The 17128-nt window shown below is 49.9% G+C and overlaps 1 long non-coding RNA gene across 5 annotated transcripts in view; it reads left to right on the top strand.

The window, feature by feature from the left end:
* LOC137312456 (uncharacterized) overlaps positions 1–17128 on the top strand; it is a 56083-nt gene that overhangs the window by 382 nt on the left and 38573 nt on the right. For 3 of the 5 annotated variants that reach the window (XR_010960746.1, XR_010960745.1, XR_010960747.1), the window contains exon 2: positions 15096–15175. This is a non-coding gene — a long non-coding RNA (uncharacterized lncRNA). Of the gene's footprint in view, positions 1–15095; positions 15231–17128 lie in introns of all 5 variants that reach the window. The other 2 variants (XR_010960744.1, XR_010960748.1) reach the window with 1 other exon arrangement.

The raw sequence follows: 17128 nt of genomic DNA, 5'->3' as shown, positions 1-17128 counted from the left end.
GAGAAGGAAGGCTGCGTCCATCAAACCAAACTGACACTCAAACCATTTCCAGCGCACTCCTGCCCACCCGATATAATTGTAAACAATTTTATAACACCAAGTTATAGTCCAACAAATTTATTTTAAATTCCACAAGCTTTCGGAGGCTTCCTCCTTCCTCAGGTGAACGGTGTGGAAATGCCTATATAAGGGAGGTTCAATCGTGTTGGCTAGTGTTAACATAAGAAAGAATTTTCTGAAGTCTTTATTTAAGAACTACAGTTATTTTTTAAAAATCAAGATTTTCTTCCCTCTTCTCAACTCTGCAACTTGCATTCCACATTTTGACAATCCTGGAACAAATTTGTAAAGCTGAGCATAATTTCTTTCCCCCCCCCCCATCTCTTTCCCCCCCCCCCCCATCTCTTTCCCCCCCCCCCCATCTCTTTCCCCCCCCCCCCCATCTCTTTCCCCCCCCCCCCCCATCTCTTTCCCCCCCCCCCCATCTCTTTCCCCCCCCCCATCTCTTTCCCCCCCCCCATCTCTTTCCGCCCCCCCCCCCCCCATCGCTTTCCCCCCCCCCCCCCCCATCTCTTTCCCCCCCCCCCCCCCATCTCTTTCCCCCCCCCCATCTCTTTCCTCCCCCCCCCCCATCTCTTTCCCCCCCCCCATCTCTTTCCCCCCCCCCCATCTCTTTCCCCCCCCCCATCTCTTTCTCCCCCCCCCCCATCTCTTCCCCCCCCCCCCATCTCTTTCCCCCCCCCCCCATCTCTTTCCCCCCCCCCCATCTCTTCCCCCCCCCCATCTCTTCCCCCCCCCCCATCTCTTTCCCCCCCCCCCATCTCTTTCCCCCCCCCCCCATCTCTTTCCCCCCCCCCCCATCTCTTTCCCCCCCCCCCCCATCTCTTTCCCCCCCCCCATCTCTTCCCCCCCCCATCTCTTCCCCCCCTCCATCTCTTCCCCCCCCCCCTCCATCTCTTCCCCCCCCCCTCCATCTCTTTCCCCCCCCCCTCCCCTCCATCTCTTCCCCCCCCCCCCTCCATCTCTTCCCCCCCCCCCCTCCATCTCTTCCCCCCCCCCTCCATCTCTTCCCCCCCCCCCCTCCATCTCTTCCCCCCCCCCCCTCCATCTCTTCCCCCCCCCCCTCCATCTCTTCCCCCCCCCCCTCCATCTCTTCCCCCCCCCCATCTCTTTTCTTTCTCCCCCCCCCCCCCCCATCTCTTTCTTTCCTCCCCCCCCCCCCCCCCCCCCCCCATCTCTTTTCTTTCCTCCCCCCCCCCCCCCCCCCCCCATCTCTTTCTTTCCTCCCCCCCCCCCCCCCCCCCCCCATCTCTTTTCTTTCCTCCACCCCCCCCCCCATCTCTTTTCTTTCCTCCCCCCCCATCTCTTTTCTTTCCTCCCCCCCCCCCCCATCTCTTTCTTTCCTCCCCCCCCCATCTCTTTTCTTTCCTCCCCCCCCCATCTCTTTCTTTCCTCCCCCCCCCATCTCTTTTCTTTCCTCCCCCCCCCCTTTTCTTTCCTCCCCCCCCCCCCTTTCTTTCCTCCCCCCCCCCCTTTTCTTTCCTCCCCCCCCCCTTTTCTTTCCTCCCCCCCCCCTTTTCTTTCCTCCCCCCCCCCCTTTTCTTTCCTCCCCCCCCCCCCTTTTCTTTCCTCCCCCCCCCTTTTCTTTCTCCCCCCCCCCCCTTTTCTTTCCTCCCCCCCCCCCTTTTCTTTCCTCCCCCCCCCCCCTTTTCTTTCCTCCCCCCCCCCCTTTTCTTTCCTCCCCCCCCCCCTTTTCTTTCCTCCCCCCCCCCCCTTTCTTTCCTCCACCCCCCCCATCTCTTTTCTTCCTCCCCCCCCCCCCATCTCTTTTCTTTCCTCCCCCCCCCCCCATCTCTTTTCTTTCCTCCCCCCCCCCCCATCTCTTTTCTTTCCTCCCCCCCCCCCCCATCTCTTTTCTTTCCTCCCCCCCCCCATCTCTTTTCTTTCCTCCCCCCCCCCATCTCTTTTCTTTCCTCCCCCCCCCCCCCCCATCTCTTTTCTTTCCTCCCCCCCCCCCATCTCTTTTCTTTCCTCCCCCCCCCCATCTCTTTCTTTCCTCCCCCCCCCCCCATCTCTTTTCTTTCCTCCCCCCCCCCATCTCTTTTCTTTCCTCCCCCCCCCCATCTCTTTTCTTTCCTCCCCCCCCCCCATCTCTTTTCTTTCCTCCCCCCCCCCCCATCTCTTTCTTTCCTCCCCCCCCCCCCATCTCTTTCTTTCCCCCCCCCCCCCCCCCATCTCTTTTCTTCCCCCCCCCCCCCTTTCTTTCCCCCCCCCTTTCTTTCCTCCCCCCCTTTCTTTCCTCCCCCCCCCCTTTTCTTTCCTCCCCCCCCCCCCCATCTCTTTTCTTTCCTCCCCCCCCCATCTCTTTTCTTTCCTCCCCCCCCCCATCTCTTTTCTTTCCTCCCCCCCCCCCATCTCTTTTCTTTCCTCCCCCCCCCCCATCTCTTTTCTTTCCTCCCCCCCCCCCCCATCTCTTTTCTTCCTCCCCCCCCCCTTTCTTTCCCCCCCCCCTTTCTTTCCTCCCCCCCTTTCTTTCCTCCCCCCCCTCTTTTCTTTCCTCCCCCCCTCTTTTCTTTCCTCCCCCCCCCTTTTCTTTCCTCCCCCCCCCCCTTTTCTTTCCTGCCCCCCCCCTTTTCTTTCCCCCCCCCCCCCTTTTCTTTCCTGCCCCCCCCCCTTTTCTTTCCTCCCCCCCCTTTTCTTTCCTCCCCCCCCCCCATCTCTTTTCTTTCCTCCCCCCACCCCCCATCTCTTTTCTTTCTCTCCCCCCCCCCCCCCCCATCTCTTTTCTTCCTCCCCCCCCCCCCCCCCCATCTCTTTTCTTTCCTCCCCCCCCCCCCCATCTCTTTTCTTTCCTCCCCCCCCCCCATCTCTTTTCTTTCCTCCCCCCCCCCATCTCTTTTCTTTCCTCCCCCCCCCCATCTCTTTTCTTTCCTCCCCCCCCCCCATCTCTTTTCTTTCCTCCCCCCCCCCCCATCTCTTTTCTTTCCTCCCCCCCCCCCATCTCTTTTCTTTCCTCCCCCCCCCCATCTCTTTTCTTTCCTCCCCCCCCCCCCATCTCTTTTCTTTCCTCCCCCCCCCCCCCATCTCTTTTCTTTCCTCCCCCCCCCCCCCCATCTCTTTTCTTTCCTCCCCCCCCCCCCCCATCTCTTTTCTTTCCTCCCCCCCCCCCCCATCTCTTTTCTTTCCTCTCCCCCCCCCCCCCATCTCTTTTCTTTCCTCCCCCCCCCCATCTCTTTTCTTTCCTCCCCCCCCCCCCATCTCTTTCTTTCCTCCCCCCCCCCCCCCCCCATCTCTTTTCTTTCCTCCCCCCCCCCCATCTCTTTTCTTTCCTCCCCCCCCCCCCATCTCTTTTCTTTCCTCCCCCCCCCATCTCTTTTCTTTCCTCCCCCCCCCCATCTCTTTTCTTTCCTCCCCCCCCCCCATCTCTTTTCTTTCCTCCCCCCCCCCCCCATCTCTTTCTTTCCTCCCCCCCCCCCCATCTCTTTTCTTTCCTCCCCCCCCCCTTTCTTTCCCCCCCCCTTTCTTTCCCCCCCCCTTTCTTTCCTCCCCCCCTTTCTTTCTCCCCCCCCCCTTTTCTTTCCTCCCCCCCCCCTTTTCTTTCCTCCCCCCCCCCCCATCTCTTTTCTTTCCTCCCCCCCCCATCTCTTTTCTTTCCTCCCCCCCCCATCTCTTTTCTTTCCTCCCCCCCCCCATCTCTTTTCTTTCCTCCCCCCCCCATCTCTTTTCTTCCTCCCCCCCCCCCATCTCTTTTCTTTCCTCCCCCCCCCCCCATCTCTTTTCTTTCCTCCCCCCCCCCCCATCTCTTTTCTTTCCTCCCCCCCCCCTTTCTTTCCCCCCCCCTTTCTTTCCTCCCCCCCTTTCTTTCCTCCCCCCCCCTCTTTTCTTTCCTCCCCCCCTCTTTTCTTTCCTCCCCCCCCCCTTTTCTTTCCTCCCCCCCCCCTTTTCTTTCCTCCCCCCCCCCCTTTTCTTTCCTGCCCCCCCCCCTTTTCTTTCCTGCCCCCCCCCCTTTTCTTTCCCCCCCCCCCTTTTCTTTCCTGCCCCCCCCCCCTTTTCTTTCCTCCCCCCCCCTTTTCTTTCCTCCCCCCCCCCCCCATCTCTTTTCTTTCCTCCCCCCAACCCCCATCTCTTTTCTTCCTCCCCCCCCCCCCCATCTCTTTTCTTTCCTCCCCCCCCCCCATCTCTTTTCTTTCCTCCCCCCCCCCCCCATCTCTTTTCTTTCCTCCCCCCCCCATCTCTTTTCTTTCCTCCCCCCCCCCATCTCTTTCTTTCCTCCCCCCCCCCCCATCTCTTTTCTTTCCTCCCCCCCCCCCATCTCTTTTCTTTCCTCCCCCCCCCCATCTCTTTTCTTTCCTCCCCCCCCCATCTCTTTTCTTTCTCCCCCCCCCCCCCATCTCTTTTCTTTCCTCCCCCCCCCCCCATCTCTTTTCTTTCCTCCCCCCCCCCCCCCCATCTCTTTTCTTTCCTCCCCCCCCCCCCCCCCCATCTCTTTTCTTTCCTCCCCCCCCCCCCCCCATCTCTTTTCTTTCCTCCCCCCCCCCCCCATCTCTTTTCTTTCCTCCCCCCCCCCCATCTCTTTCTTTCCTCCCCCCCCCCATCTCTTTTCTTTCCTCCCCCCCCCCCATCTCTTTCTTTCCTCCCCCCCCCCATCTCTTTCTTTCCTCCCCCCCCATCTCTTTCTTTCCTCCCCCCCCCCTTTTCTTTCCTCCCCCCCCCCTTTTCTTTCCTCCCCCCCCCTTTTCTTTCCTCCCTCCCCCCCCATCTCTTTCTTTCCTCCCCCCCCCCCCATCTCTTTTCTTTCCTCCCCCCCCCCATCTCTTTTCTTTCCTCCCCCCCCCCCCATCTCTTTTCTTTCCTCCCCCCCCCCCCCCATCTCTTTTCTTTCCTCCCCCCCCCCCCATCTCTTTTCTTTCCTCCCCCCCCCCCATCTCTTTCTTTCCTCCCCCCCCCCCCATCTCTTTTCTTTCCTCCCCCCCCCCCCCATCTCTTTTCTTTCCTCCCCCCCCCCCCCCATCTTTTCTTTCCTCCCCCCCCCCCCCATCTCTTTCTTTCCTCCCCCCCCCCCCCATCTCTTTTCTTTCCTCCCCCCCCCCCCATCTCTTTTCTTTCCTCCCCCCCCCCCCCCAATCTCTTTTCTTTCCTCCCCCCCCCCCCCAATCTCTTTTCTTTCCTCCCCCCCCCCCATCTCTTTTCTTTCCTCCCCCCCCCCCATCTCTTTTCTTCCTCCCCCCCCCCCATCTCTTTTCTTTCCTCCCCCCCCCCCCATCTCTTTTCTTTCCTCCCCCCCCCCCCCATCTCTTTTCTTTCCTCCCCCCCCCCCCCATCTCTTTTCTTTCCTCCCCCCCCCCCTTTTCTTTCCTCCCCCCCCCCTTTTCTTTCCTCCCCCCCCCCCTTTCTTTCCCCCCCCCCCTTTCTTTCCTCCCCCCCCTTTCTTTCCTCCCCCCCCCCCTTTCTTTCCTCCCCCCCCCCTTTCTTTCCTCCCCCCCCCCTTTCTTTCCTCCCCCCCCCCTTTCTTTCCTCCCCCCCCCCCTTTCTTTCCTCCCCCCCCCCTTTCTTTCCTCCCCCCCCCCCCTTTCTTTCCTCCCCCCCCCCCTTTCTTTCCTCCCCCCCCCTCTTTTCTTTCCTCCCCCCCCTCTTTTCTTTCCTCCCCCCCCTCTTTTCTTTCCTCCCCCCCCTCTTTTCTTTCCTCCCCCCCCCTTTTCTTTCCTCCCCCCCCCTTTTCTTTCCTCCCCCCCCCTTTTCTTTCCTCCCCCCCCCCTTTTCTTTCCTCCCCCCCCCCTTTTCTTTCCTCCCCCCCCCCCTTTTCTTTCCTCCCCCCCCCTTTTCTTTCCTCCCCCCCCCCCATCTCTTTTCTTTCCTCCCCCCACCCCCATCTCTTTTCTTTCCTCCCCCCACCCCCATCTCTTTTCTTTCCTCCCCCCACCCCCATCTCTTTTCTTTCCTCCCCCCACCCCATCTCTTTTCTTTCCTCCCCCCACCCCATCTCTTTTCTTTCCTCCCCCCCCCCCCCCATCTCTTTTCTTTCCTCTCCCCCCCCCCCCATCTCTTTTCTTTCCTCTCCCCCCCCCATCTCTTTTCTTTCCTCTCCCCCCCCCCCCATCTCTTTTCTTTCCTCTTCCCCCCCCCCCCCCCATCTCTTTTCTTTCCTCCCCCCCCCCCCATCTCTTTTCTTTCCTCCCCCCCCCCCATCTCTTTTCTTTCCTCCCCCCCCCCCCCCATCTCTTTTCTTTCCTCCCCCCCCCCCCCCATCTCTTTTCTTTCCTCCCCCCCCCCCCCCCCCATCTCTTTTCTTTCCTCCCCCCCCCATCTCTTTCTTCCCCCCCCCCCCCCCCTTTAGTGAAAATACTGACTCACACTATAAAGGCGCTATATAAATGCAAGTTGTTGTGGCAGCCAATGGAGGTTGGCAAGGACAGGGACATACGCTCAAAGTAATAAAGGGCAGATTTAGGCAAGATGTCAATTTGATTCATTGGCATAAGAAACAGGAGCTGGAATAGGCTATACGATCCCTCGAGCCATTCAATAAGATCATAGCTGATCTTTAACCTGATTCATAACAACAACTTGCATTTATATCGTGCCTTTAACGTAGTAAAACTTCACACGAGCGATTATCCAACAAAATTTGACACTGAGCCACATAAGGAGATATTAGGACAGGTGACCAAAAGCTTGGTCAAAGAGGTAGGTTTTGAGGGGCACCTTAAAGGAGGAGAGAGAGGTAGAGAGGCAGAGAGAGGGAGTGCAGCATTGTCCGAAGTGCCGTCTTCCAGATGAGTTTTCTGCCTGGTGGATGTAAAAGAACTATTTGAAGTGCAGGTGAGTTCTGGTGTCCTGGCCAACATTCATTTGCTGGCACAAAAGGACTGCGGCATTTGGTCAGAGAGAGACAAGCCCTTACTGCAAAGATAACTAGAGCTAGTGATATACTGGATGGAGGCGAAGAAGATTGGATGTTGCCAGAGATATTGGACACCCGAATGCCCTGGGTTTATGTCCAACCATGGACTAAAAAACACACTCGGCCTGACTCAGCTGTTCCACTTTATCTCACCCTCATTCGAACAGAGCTTCTCCAATGTCTGCAGATGATGCCCTCAAGGGGCAGCATGTAGATGCGGGAGAGGAGGGATCCAAAGATATATCCTTGCAGGAGTCCAAAGGTTACAATGCAGGGGCGGGAAGAGAAATCATTACTGGAGATTTCCTCTGTTTCCTGCTGCTTCACACTCTCCTCTTCCGTCCCTACACACCTTGGAAGAATATCCTTCTAACCAGCAGGAAACATCCCTATTCAAAAACCCTGTAATCGGAGATTCTCCCTGGCACCGCTGGGGACCTGGGCTGAAGAGTGCTGCATGGTGCAGGTGCAGTGGCATCGAATTTGTATCTGTTGCTTTTAGATAACCCCCAGTTTCTTTTCTCCACTGCCAAAAGTCTTAAACTCCTCTCCCCTACCCCCTCCAACCTCACCTCTAACAAGTGTGAACTGTTCGTGAACTACTTTATCACCGAGATGGAGACCATCCATTCAGCTGTCTCTGCTGCTTCCTCCCCTTCCCTTTGCCCACCAAACCAAACCTGCCCACAGCCCCCTCTGCCCCAGCCCTGAACCCTCATCTAGTTTCGCTGTTATATTCTGCATGTATTTTCTGAGCTCACTTCATCTATGACATGCACCTCCTGCTCCCTTAACCCCATTCCCACTAAATTGCTGACCCCCAGCTTCCCTTCCTGGTGCTCATGCTAACTGACATTGTAAACGGTTCCCACTTCCTTTCAAAATCGCCATCATACCCCCTTCCTCAAACATCCTGAGGCGTAAAAGTTGAGGGTGGTAGTAACTTTCACTGCCACTGCCATAGAGTTCAGCAGGCAGAAGATCTTTCAGGAAACTGCAAAGGTCCGCGACTACCTGCCTTGACAATCTGAGCCTCCTGAAGCACTGCTTCACAGACAGGCCAAGGAAACTGACCCCTTGTCCGTAGACCCTGTGATGTGGGTAATGCCTTCTGCACGCATGCCCTCTCTGTTTTCTTTTCTGTGGACCTCCTGCAGCTCCTTCTTCATTCCTTTGCTGTTGTTGCTGCTCTTCTTCCTCCCCCTCCTCACTTTGATAGAGTGCGGCAAAGCAGCACCCATACTCAGCTTCTCTGACATTTTTGGAACAATTCTCTGAATTTCAATAAAACCCCAACAGTGACCACAAAATCACAATGAAGTGGAAGAGCACCTGAGAATGTTGCAGCTTTATTGACATTGTGGTCACTTTACATCCGGCACACTGAGCAGTCCCGATCCAATCCTGCCAGGGTTCCCCAAGCAATGCTGCCGACCTCCATGAATCCCGTGCAGCAGTAGTTAATGTCATGTCGGGGTCCTAATTGTATCATAGCATCTTATTCATGAGGCTCTCACCTCTCTGTAGCGGGAACCTTGTCAATGCGATGAATCGCTGTGGGAACACAATGAGTTGGAGGCAGGAGCTACACTTTTGAAATTTTACCCCTTGCCTGATCCTTTGCTGCCTGTCAGGTGGTGCTTAAAATTGAGGCCCTAGATTCTGGCAGAGCCAGGTTTGCCTTCTTGCAAAACTTTATGTATCAGCATGATAGATCTCAAAGCTGTTTGAAACAGAATCTTTGTCTGATCAGGTAGCAGAATTTCAGAAGATTTGTGTTCCTTTTACAAGCTTCAGCTTGTAACACATATATTGAAATTATAATATATTGTTATGGCATATAATGTTAAAAATAGAACTAAATCGGTTCATCTATTTTATCTGTAAACCAGACAATTTTTTTTTGGTGATGTTGGTTGGGGGATAAATATTGGCCAGGACACCGGGGAAAACTCCCCTGCTCGTCTTCGAATAGTGCTATGGGATCGTTTATATCCACCTGAGAGGACAGATGGGGCATCGATTTAATGTCTCATCCAAAAGACAGCACCTCCAACAGTGCAGCACTCTCTCAGTACTGCACTGAAATGTCGACGTAGATTATGTGCTCAAGTCTCTGGAGCGGGCCTTGAACCCACAATTGCAAGAGTGCAATCGCTGAACCACAGCTGACACAATGGTCTACTCTTGAATTTCAATAGTTGCCTTTCCAACTGAACATCAAAATATATCTCATTTGACTCTGAGTATCATTAGAAGATTGTTTATAAATGATTTCCTACACAACAGATGATCCTTCATATATAAATTCAATATATATACATAAAATTCTATCTGTGTGGTCCATAACAGTATGACAAGAGGCACAGAATCAAACAGATGAAATGCACATTTAGGACTGATGTCGGGATATTCTTCAGTCAATGAGTGTTCAGCATTTCAAATGGACTTCTGAGTAAGGTATTGGAGGCAAAACCCTGGAATCATCTAAAATAGTTGGATGCTGTGATTGGGGACCTGTATAGATTTTCTTGATAGATAAGTAAGGATAGATTGAATGACCTTTCTCACCTGTATCCATCTTATGAAGTATACAGTGGACAGGTCACACTACATATAAAAGGAATTACATCAGGGATACAACACCAAATCACATATATAAATCAACCAGTTGAATGGTTTGGGATCTTCACACTGAAAGAAAACCAGTTCTTTCAATCACAGGAAATCTCTGATGGTGACATAATTAAGACTATTTTCAATTCAAATCAACCAACGATCAAAGGTCAAGGAGAAAAACCCACTTCTTTTGATCCAAAAAAACATAGCCTGTTCTTTAACAAGCAATTTGTACTTTTTTTTACATCGAATTATATCAATACTGCAGCTCAGAAAACAGGCCATTTGGCCCAACTGGTCTATGCCGCCATTTATGCTGTACATGAGCCTCCTCCCTCCCTACTGTCACTTTGTGACAATTCCATTTCTGATCACCATCCTGTGACTCCAGCTGGAAAGTGTGTGTGTCGGGAGAACAAGATCAGGCTCATGTGTGATGCCCCCAAAGATTAATCTCCTACTGACATTGTATAGATTTTATACATGAACAATGGCCTCTTAGACAACTAAAGGGCTGTCAGTGCAATGGAGCCATATCGCAACCTGAGTCATCATGTTTGCTGTGTGGGAAGAAAATTGGAAAATATAGTTGCGTAAACAGGAATGATTGAAAAGAGAAATCGAAACAGGTTAGACACCGAAAACACTGCCTATTTGTTGAATTTTGTTGCACCTTTTTATTCCAGTGAATTGCTTGTTTTAAGTAATAATCCCTGTCCAGAATCTTTTAAGAATTACTGAGGCAATGATACAGTGTCACTTTTTTGGAGGAATTATTGGGTAGTCTCTGCTCCTGAAATAGCAGGAAACGAAAATGTTCCACAAGCCGCATGACAGAGATGCATGTTGTCCAGACATTTCATTATGGGATCTTGCTGTGCACAAAATGGTAACTACATTTGTCTACATAACAACAATCACTGCATTTCAAACTAATTAATTGTATGTGCAGTGCTTTGAGATGCTTCTGATGTGATAAAGCAAAAATTAGTTTTTATTAATGCTATGAAAAAAATAATTGATTTATACCACCGTACACAGTTTTCCACCTTTTTATTTTTTGTTTTTCCAATATTGTCCCCTTTTCTCCTGAAGGCGCTGACTCTTGTGGGGGTATGGTTCCACAAGCGCCAGGCCACCTCCAGCACCTGCTCCAATTGGGTACTGTACATGCCTGAGTGCAGACAGTGAATGTCAGCAGGCTATATAACATGAAGAATATCACAGCCACGCTCAATCAATATTGGCACTTGTGCATTTTCTAACAGTGAATGAGCAGGGTGAGAATCCTAGCTAATGTTTCCTTTCCTCTCTAGCTCAGGCTACAGAGACCATTTGTAGCTCCTTGATTGCTATCCGCCGACTCAGCACAAACTGACAATCAAATCTGGCAACCTCCTGCTCTGTATCACACTGAACAGTGCAAATACGCCTCTAGTGAAGCGTCCTGTTTTTAAAAAAAAATTAAACCTTGAAGGAAATGTTTGATTTGTAGCACCTGACACACTCAGCAACGTAGTCAGTCACTTTCCACATTGCTCGTTGCACTGTATTCAGTACAATAATGGCACTTCAATATTTCACAGTACAACAAAGTTTTTCTCTTAATTAAAATAGTTAGTCATGAACAGGATAACCTGTATAAACAAAACAGTTTTACACAAAAAATACTGTATAACATACAAAGGCAGTATTGTCCGAGTACAACTTGTTTTTAAACAGTTTTTTAGGGTGGAGATGTATTCTATAGTTAAGCTTCCTTTTCAGAGAATTTTTTTGATTCGTGTCCAATTTAATTACTTTATTTGGATCTCAAACAGACCAGGAATTTATGGGAGTCTTCTAGTTTAGAAGGTAACTATTCCATAGACCGTAAAAGCCTTAACATCTAGAAATTTCAGCTAATCCGGTCCAGTCTGTGGGATGGCTTTCACCTAAATCAGGGAGGCACCCTTGTCCTTGCAGAAAGGGTAAATAAGGCTATGGGGAAAGATTTAAACTAGTTAAGGGGGTGGGAGGGAAGAATCCACACTGTAAGTCAAAAAGTGTGAGAAAAAAGACATATTGGCAGGGTTGGGACAGTTACCAAAGTAAGCGTTCTGCACACAAATGCATGTAGCATAAGAAATAAAACAAGTGAGTTAGAAGCCCAAATTCAGCTTAAATGGTATGATGTAGTAGCAATTACATTGACCTGGCTACAAACTGAGCTGATTGGAAGCTAAATATTCAAGGCTATAGGATCTTTAGAAAGGACGGGGAAATTGGGAAAGGAATAACAGTATTGATAAAAGACATAATTACAGCGCTAGAAAGAAGGGATTTTAGTAAAGATGATAAGGCCGTGGAAACACTATGGGTAGAGTTAATGAACAGCAAAGGATGCAAGACATCTGGTAGGAGTTTTCTACGGACCCCCTGATAGTAGTGATGTAGTGGGGAATGTATAAATACGGAGAGCGGTAAGCATGTAGCAAAAACAATATGGTTATAATGGGAGATTTTAATTTTCACACGAGTGGGAGAAGCAGAACCAGGGGCTGAATGGCCTATTCCTTTGTTCCTATCCAGACTGACAAATGTGCAGTCTCTCTAAATGGCTTGGACTCTTGCTGGGCTAAAGTTTCCTGGCTGCTATTAGCTCTGCTACCTCAATGAAATGATCATTTTCCATGCATGAGCGCAGAGCATAAGTTTCAACATGCTATTCAAGTGGCTGTTTCCCCTCCTCCCTTCCCATAACTTAGGGATTCTGAGGCCAATTGTAGCCCCTCTTTCCACTGTCTGTGGAAACCGTGTAATTCAACAAAGACAGAATCAGATCTGGAACCTCCCTGATTTGTACATATCAGTGTTACTCTACACAGTGGATTTACCCATTTCACTAAATTGCTGTGCCAGAGAGATGTGAAATTGTGAAGGTCAGAGCTGCATAGTAGTTTGATTACTTATGATGTTCAATGGAGGGCAAGGATTTATTTTGATAACTTTCTCCCTTCCTCCCTCGAATGTGCTAGGGTATTTTGAGCCTCGACAATGAGTTTCAGCAAGCTGTTTGACCACAGTTGGCAAAACAGCTGAGTCTAATCCTGCTCTCACATCTATGCAGTGATTTTCAAACCTTTCTGCGGGGGGTGGGGGTCCCTGCAAACATTAACACTCCTGGGATGCTCAGAATTATTAACACACTCCCAGGGGCTCCCTACCCTAAATTCTGAAAGACAGTGTCATTACCAAAGAAAACAATGCGATCGCTGCAGAAAATATTTAATAGTAAACAGCAACAGAAATAACATGCTGATGAGTCAACACATACAGAAAAATACAAAAATCTGATGACAGACAGGAAAGCAATTGATAGCCTCACAGATATCCTGGGATTCCGTCAGAGACACTTAGGGTCTGGAAACCTCAGTTTGAAATCTGCGGACTACAGGCGTTTTCTTAAAGCACCATCAGTAAAATATGTGGTATTAGTTTAGTGATTCCTATAGAATTGTTTTTTCCTCATCCTGACAGTTTTCTCCCACTTTTTTTTACATCTCTCTATGTTACACTCTGTTACAGACTGACAGGATGGGCGGGTGACCAACTCCTAGTCCTCTGCCAATTCCACTCTGTAACTGATTACTAATCACTAGATTCTGCCTCCAGTTTTCTATTCTTTGCTGTGTATCTTGACTCTAATTGGCTGCATAAGATCAGGTATGCATTACAGGGAAAATAGCCAGGTGTGAACTGGTGTCTGTATGTTACCAACCCAGCAACCTAAACCCCAGGGCACCTCATTTATAGAATTAAAGTTGTGGAGTGGGCTAGAGGGAACTTTGCATTGGATTAACACACTGGTATTTTGCCTCTGGGACTTGATGGGATGAAAGCCACCTCTGTCTGTTTCCAAAAGGGGTCCTCCATGTTAATATTTGAACATAATATTTGAACAGTTTGAACTTATTTCCCAGTCACCATATGCCTATGGCAGAAAACTGCACTTATTTGGCACTAACATGACAATCTTGGAGGAAGATTTACCTGCATCTGATTTTGCTATATGTAACCTAGGAATGCTCAATGCTGACAGTGGGTAGCAGGATTTGCTGCAGGGCCAAAGAAAGAGGATATCAGGATGCTGCATGGAGGATGTTGCCGATGGCTGGGGAGTCCAGAACCAGGGGTCACAGTCTCAGGATACGGGGTATGCCATTTAGAACAGAGATGAGAAGAAATGTCTGTAGTAAATTTCCATAGTACATCTACCATTGCTTTAGTAGCAATGTGCATTCATCCCATTCCAGCACCTTATTCCCCCTAAGTTTCAAATATGTCATCGCACAAACTCCCTGCTCCCTATATCCTCAGTGTGTTGAAATCAAGACTCATCGCACAATCTCCATCTGTGATATATTTTTTCCCAGGACCTAAAAACTCTGGAGCTATTTACCTCCCTCAGTCTTCCCTTCCTCCTACAGTCTACAGGCTTTTAAACTGGCATCACCTAACCTTCACTTCCTCATTTACCTTGTCTTCTCACCTACTCTTTTCAATCCTGATGATGTTCTGCACTATGGGCCCTGGGCCTTAACCTAGATTTCTCACTTTAAAACAAAAAGGTCCCATGACATAATTCAAAGAAAAGCAGTGAGTTCTCCCATTGCCCAGCTGAACCATCACCATCAAAAACAAATTAATTAATTATTCATCTTTTTGCTATTTATGGGGCTTTGCTGTGTGCACAAAGGGCACGTTTACCCACATGACAACACAATGCAATCCGGTCTATGTAAAGAGCTTTGGGACAGTTCTGAGAGACTTGATAAAGTACTATGTATTCTTTCTTCAAAAAACAGGATACAAACTTGTTCTCTGATTTCTCCAGTGTGTTCTCTCTTCCCTGCCTCTATACTTATCACAAACTGGTCCCTTTCTCCACTGCTTATCCCTCTCATTCGGAATTGTCTCCAAAGAAGAGGTTGCTGGCAGAAGCAGTTGTCGCTGTGCTGATTCACCCTGTTCTAAAAAAATATTCATTAGGAACAAGATTGAAGATTTAGGTTATAGGTATAGAAAGAGAAAAGACACTTGCTGGAAATCTGAAATAAATCAAAATTGGAAATACACAGCAGGTCAGTCAACATCTGAAACAGAAAAGACAGGATAGCATTTTGGGTGGAGACCCTTCATCACTGAAAATTGTAGAGATGACTAGAGACTGATATTTTTGTGCTGTGAGATTATCGGTTGAGACTGCCCAAGCTCGTTTCACATAACATCTTTACAGCCAGGAAAGAGAGAAACAACCTTTGTTCCAAAAGTGTGGGAAGAATTCAAATCCAAGTACCAGGACAACGTGCTAACTCTCTGTACACCTTGACCCCTCTTATAGCATTTATGTTTATGTATCCAAGATGAGAAATGGACACTAATCCATACATGCTCGCCCTAATTCTTCAGCTGATTTCATGTCCGTGTGCCAATCACTACCCCCCCCCCCCCCACACCAATAGACCTGTAGCTAATTCAGAAGTCATCTGTGAAAATATCTCTCCAATCTTGTGTTGTTATGTTCAATCCACAGACGTCAACCTCATCTTGAAACAGGATCGCCCCTGGACGTAGAATAACTCGCCAACGCTATCCAATGGCCAGTTGCGTGAGGTAACTTGCCCAATGCCCTTGAAACTATGGGTGGAATTTTAACGCCTAAGAACAGGTGATTTGGGGTCGGGTGGGAAGTAAAAATTGTAGAATTTGAAGTGCGATCACAACCCGCCTCCAACCCGCCCACTTCCGCGTTTAATGGAGGCCCGTTTGGCTGCGTGCAAGTGCAAGGAACCTGCTCGCTGGAGGCGGGTCGATCATTAGGACGGTGGGGGGGGGGGGTCAGTAATTATCACAGCCATTTAGATGATTAGCATATGGTAATGAGGCAATTTTAAATTGAATTCAACAGGCATTTGAATTTAACGCCTCCAGCACGGGTTTTCCAAGGCTCGGGAAACTCACCAGTGAAACGGAGGCTAGATTGAGCTGCCCGTCGTGGGGATCTTTAAAATTACAATTGCCCGATGTGAATGAAAGCTCAGTGCTTGTAGCTGGTGTCTCAGTTCCCTCTGGCAAATGTTTGGAACAACACCACCTGCACGTTCCCCTCCAAGTCACACACCATCCCGACTTGGAAATTTATTGCTGTTCCTTCATCGTCGCTGGGTCAAAATCCTGGAACTCCCTTCCTAACAGCACTGTAGGAGAACCTTCACCACACAGACTGTAGCGGTTCAAGGCGGCGGCTCACCACCACCTTCTCAAGGGCAGTTGGGGATTAGCAATAAATGCTGGCCTCGCCAGCAACGTCAACATCCCATGAACGAATAAAAAATAATAAGTTATGTGTCATTCTGTTTAAGGCGGCAGATATCTCCTGCACAGCTGTGGTCGTGGCCTGTATAGACTCATTTGAGAGCCGTACTTGAAGCTCCACGGAGGTGACCACTCTCTCCATGGTGGACATTCTCGCAATTACCTGCAATTCAGTTATCAACTGTTGGAGCTGGACTCCTCTATCCTCTCTGCTATTGCGGAGAATGTGCGTTGCACGTTTGCCAGTACCTCGCAAAGTTGCTGCTGTACCTCTAGCATTCTCCTTCTCAACGATGGCCCCTGGGGTTCAGTATCTGTGTCCAACTGAGCAGAGCTTGGAGAGGAGTGCGCTCACTGACGCGGACTCTCCACAGCTGTCCCTGCCACCAGTGTCTGCTCGTGCTCACTCGTGAATTGTGAATCACCAGGTGAAAATTCAACCAACTGGCTAACAGGACCCACCGAAGTGCGAGTATTTGCGCTGGTACATGGCTGTATGTCCTGTGATGGTGCAGAAGGAATGAGGTCATAAGAAATAGGAGCAGGAGTAGGCCAATCGGCCCCTCGAGCCTGCTTCGCCATTCAATAAGATCATGGCTGATCTGATCCTAATCTCAAATCTAAATTCATGTCCAATTTCCTGCCCGCTCCCCGTAACCCCTAATTCCCTTTACTTCTAGGAAACTGTCTATTTCTGTTTTAAATTTATTTAATGATGTAGCTTCCACAGCTTCCTGGGGCAGCAAATTCCACAGACCTACTACCCTCTGAGTGAAGAAGTTTCTCCTCATCTCAGTTTTGAAAGAGCAGCCCCTTATTCTAAGATTATGCCCCCTAGTTCTAGTTTCACCCATCCTTGGGAACATCCTTAACGCATCCACCCGATCAAGCCCCTTCACAATCTTATATGTTTCAATAAGATCGCCTCTCATTCTTCTGAACTCCAATGAGTAGAGTCCCAATCTACTCAACCTCTCCTCATATGTCCGCCCCCTCATCCCCGGGATTAACCGAGTGAACCTTCTTTGTACTGCCTCGAGAGCAAGTATGTCTTTTCTTAAGTATGGACACCAAAACTGTATGCAGTATTCCAGGTGCAGTCTCACCAATACCTTATATAACTGCAGCAATACCTCCCTGTTTTTATATTCTATCCCCCTAGCAATAAAAGCCAACATTCTGTTGGCCTTCTTGATCACCTGCTGCACCTGCATACTAACTTTTTGATTTTCTTGCAATAGGACCCCCAGA

The sequence above is a fragment of the Heptranchias perlo genome, chromosome 3 (assembly GCF_035084215.1).
Source record: "Heptranchias perlo isolate sHepPer1 chromosome 3, sHepPer1.hap1, whole genome shotgun sequence".
NCBI classification, from domain to species: Eukaryota; Metazoa; Chordata; class Chondrichthyes; order Hexanchiformes; family Hexanchidae; genus Heptranchias; species Heptranchias perlo.
Note: the sequence above shows the minus strand (reverse complement) of the source record. Positions and strands in the feature narration are given on the sequence as shown.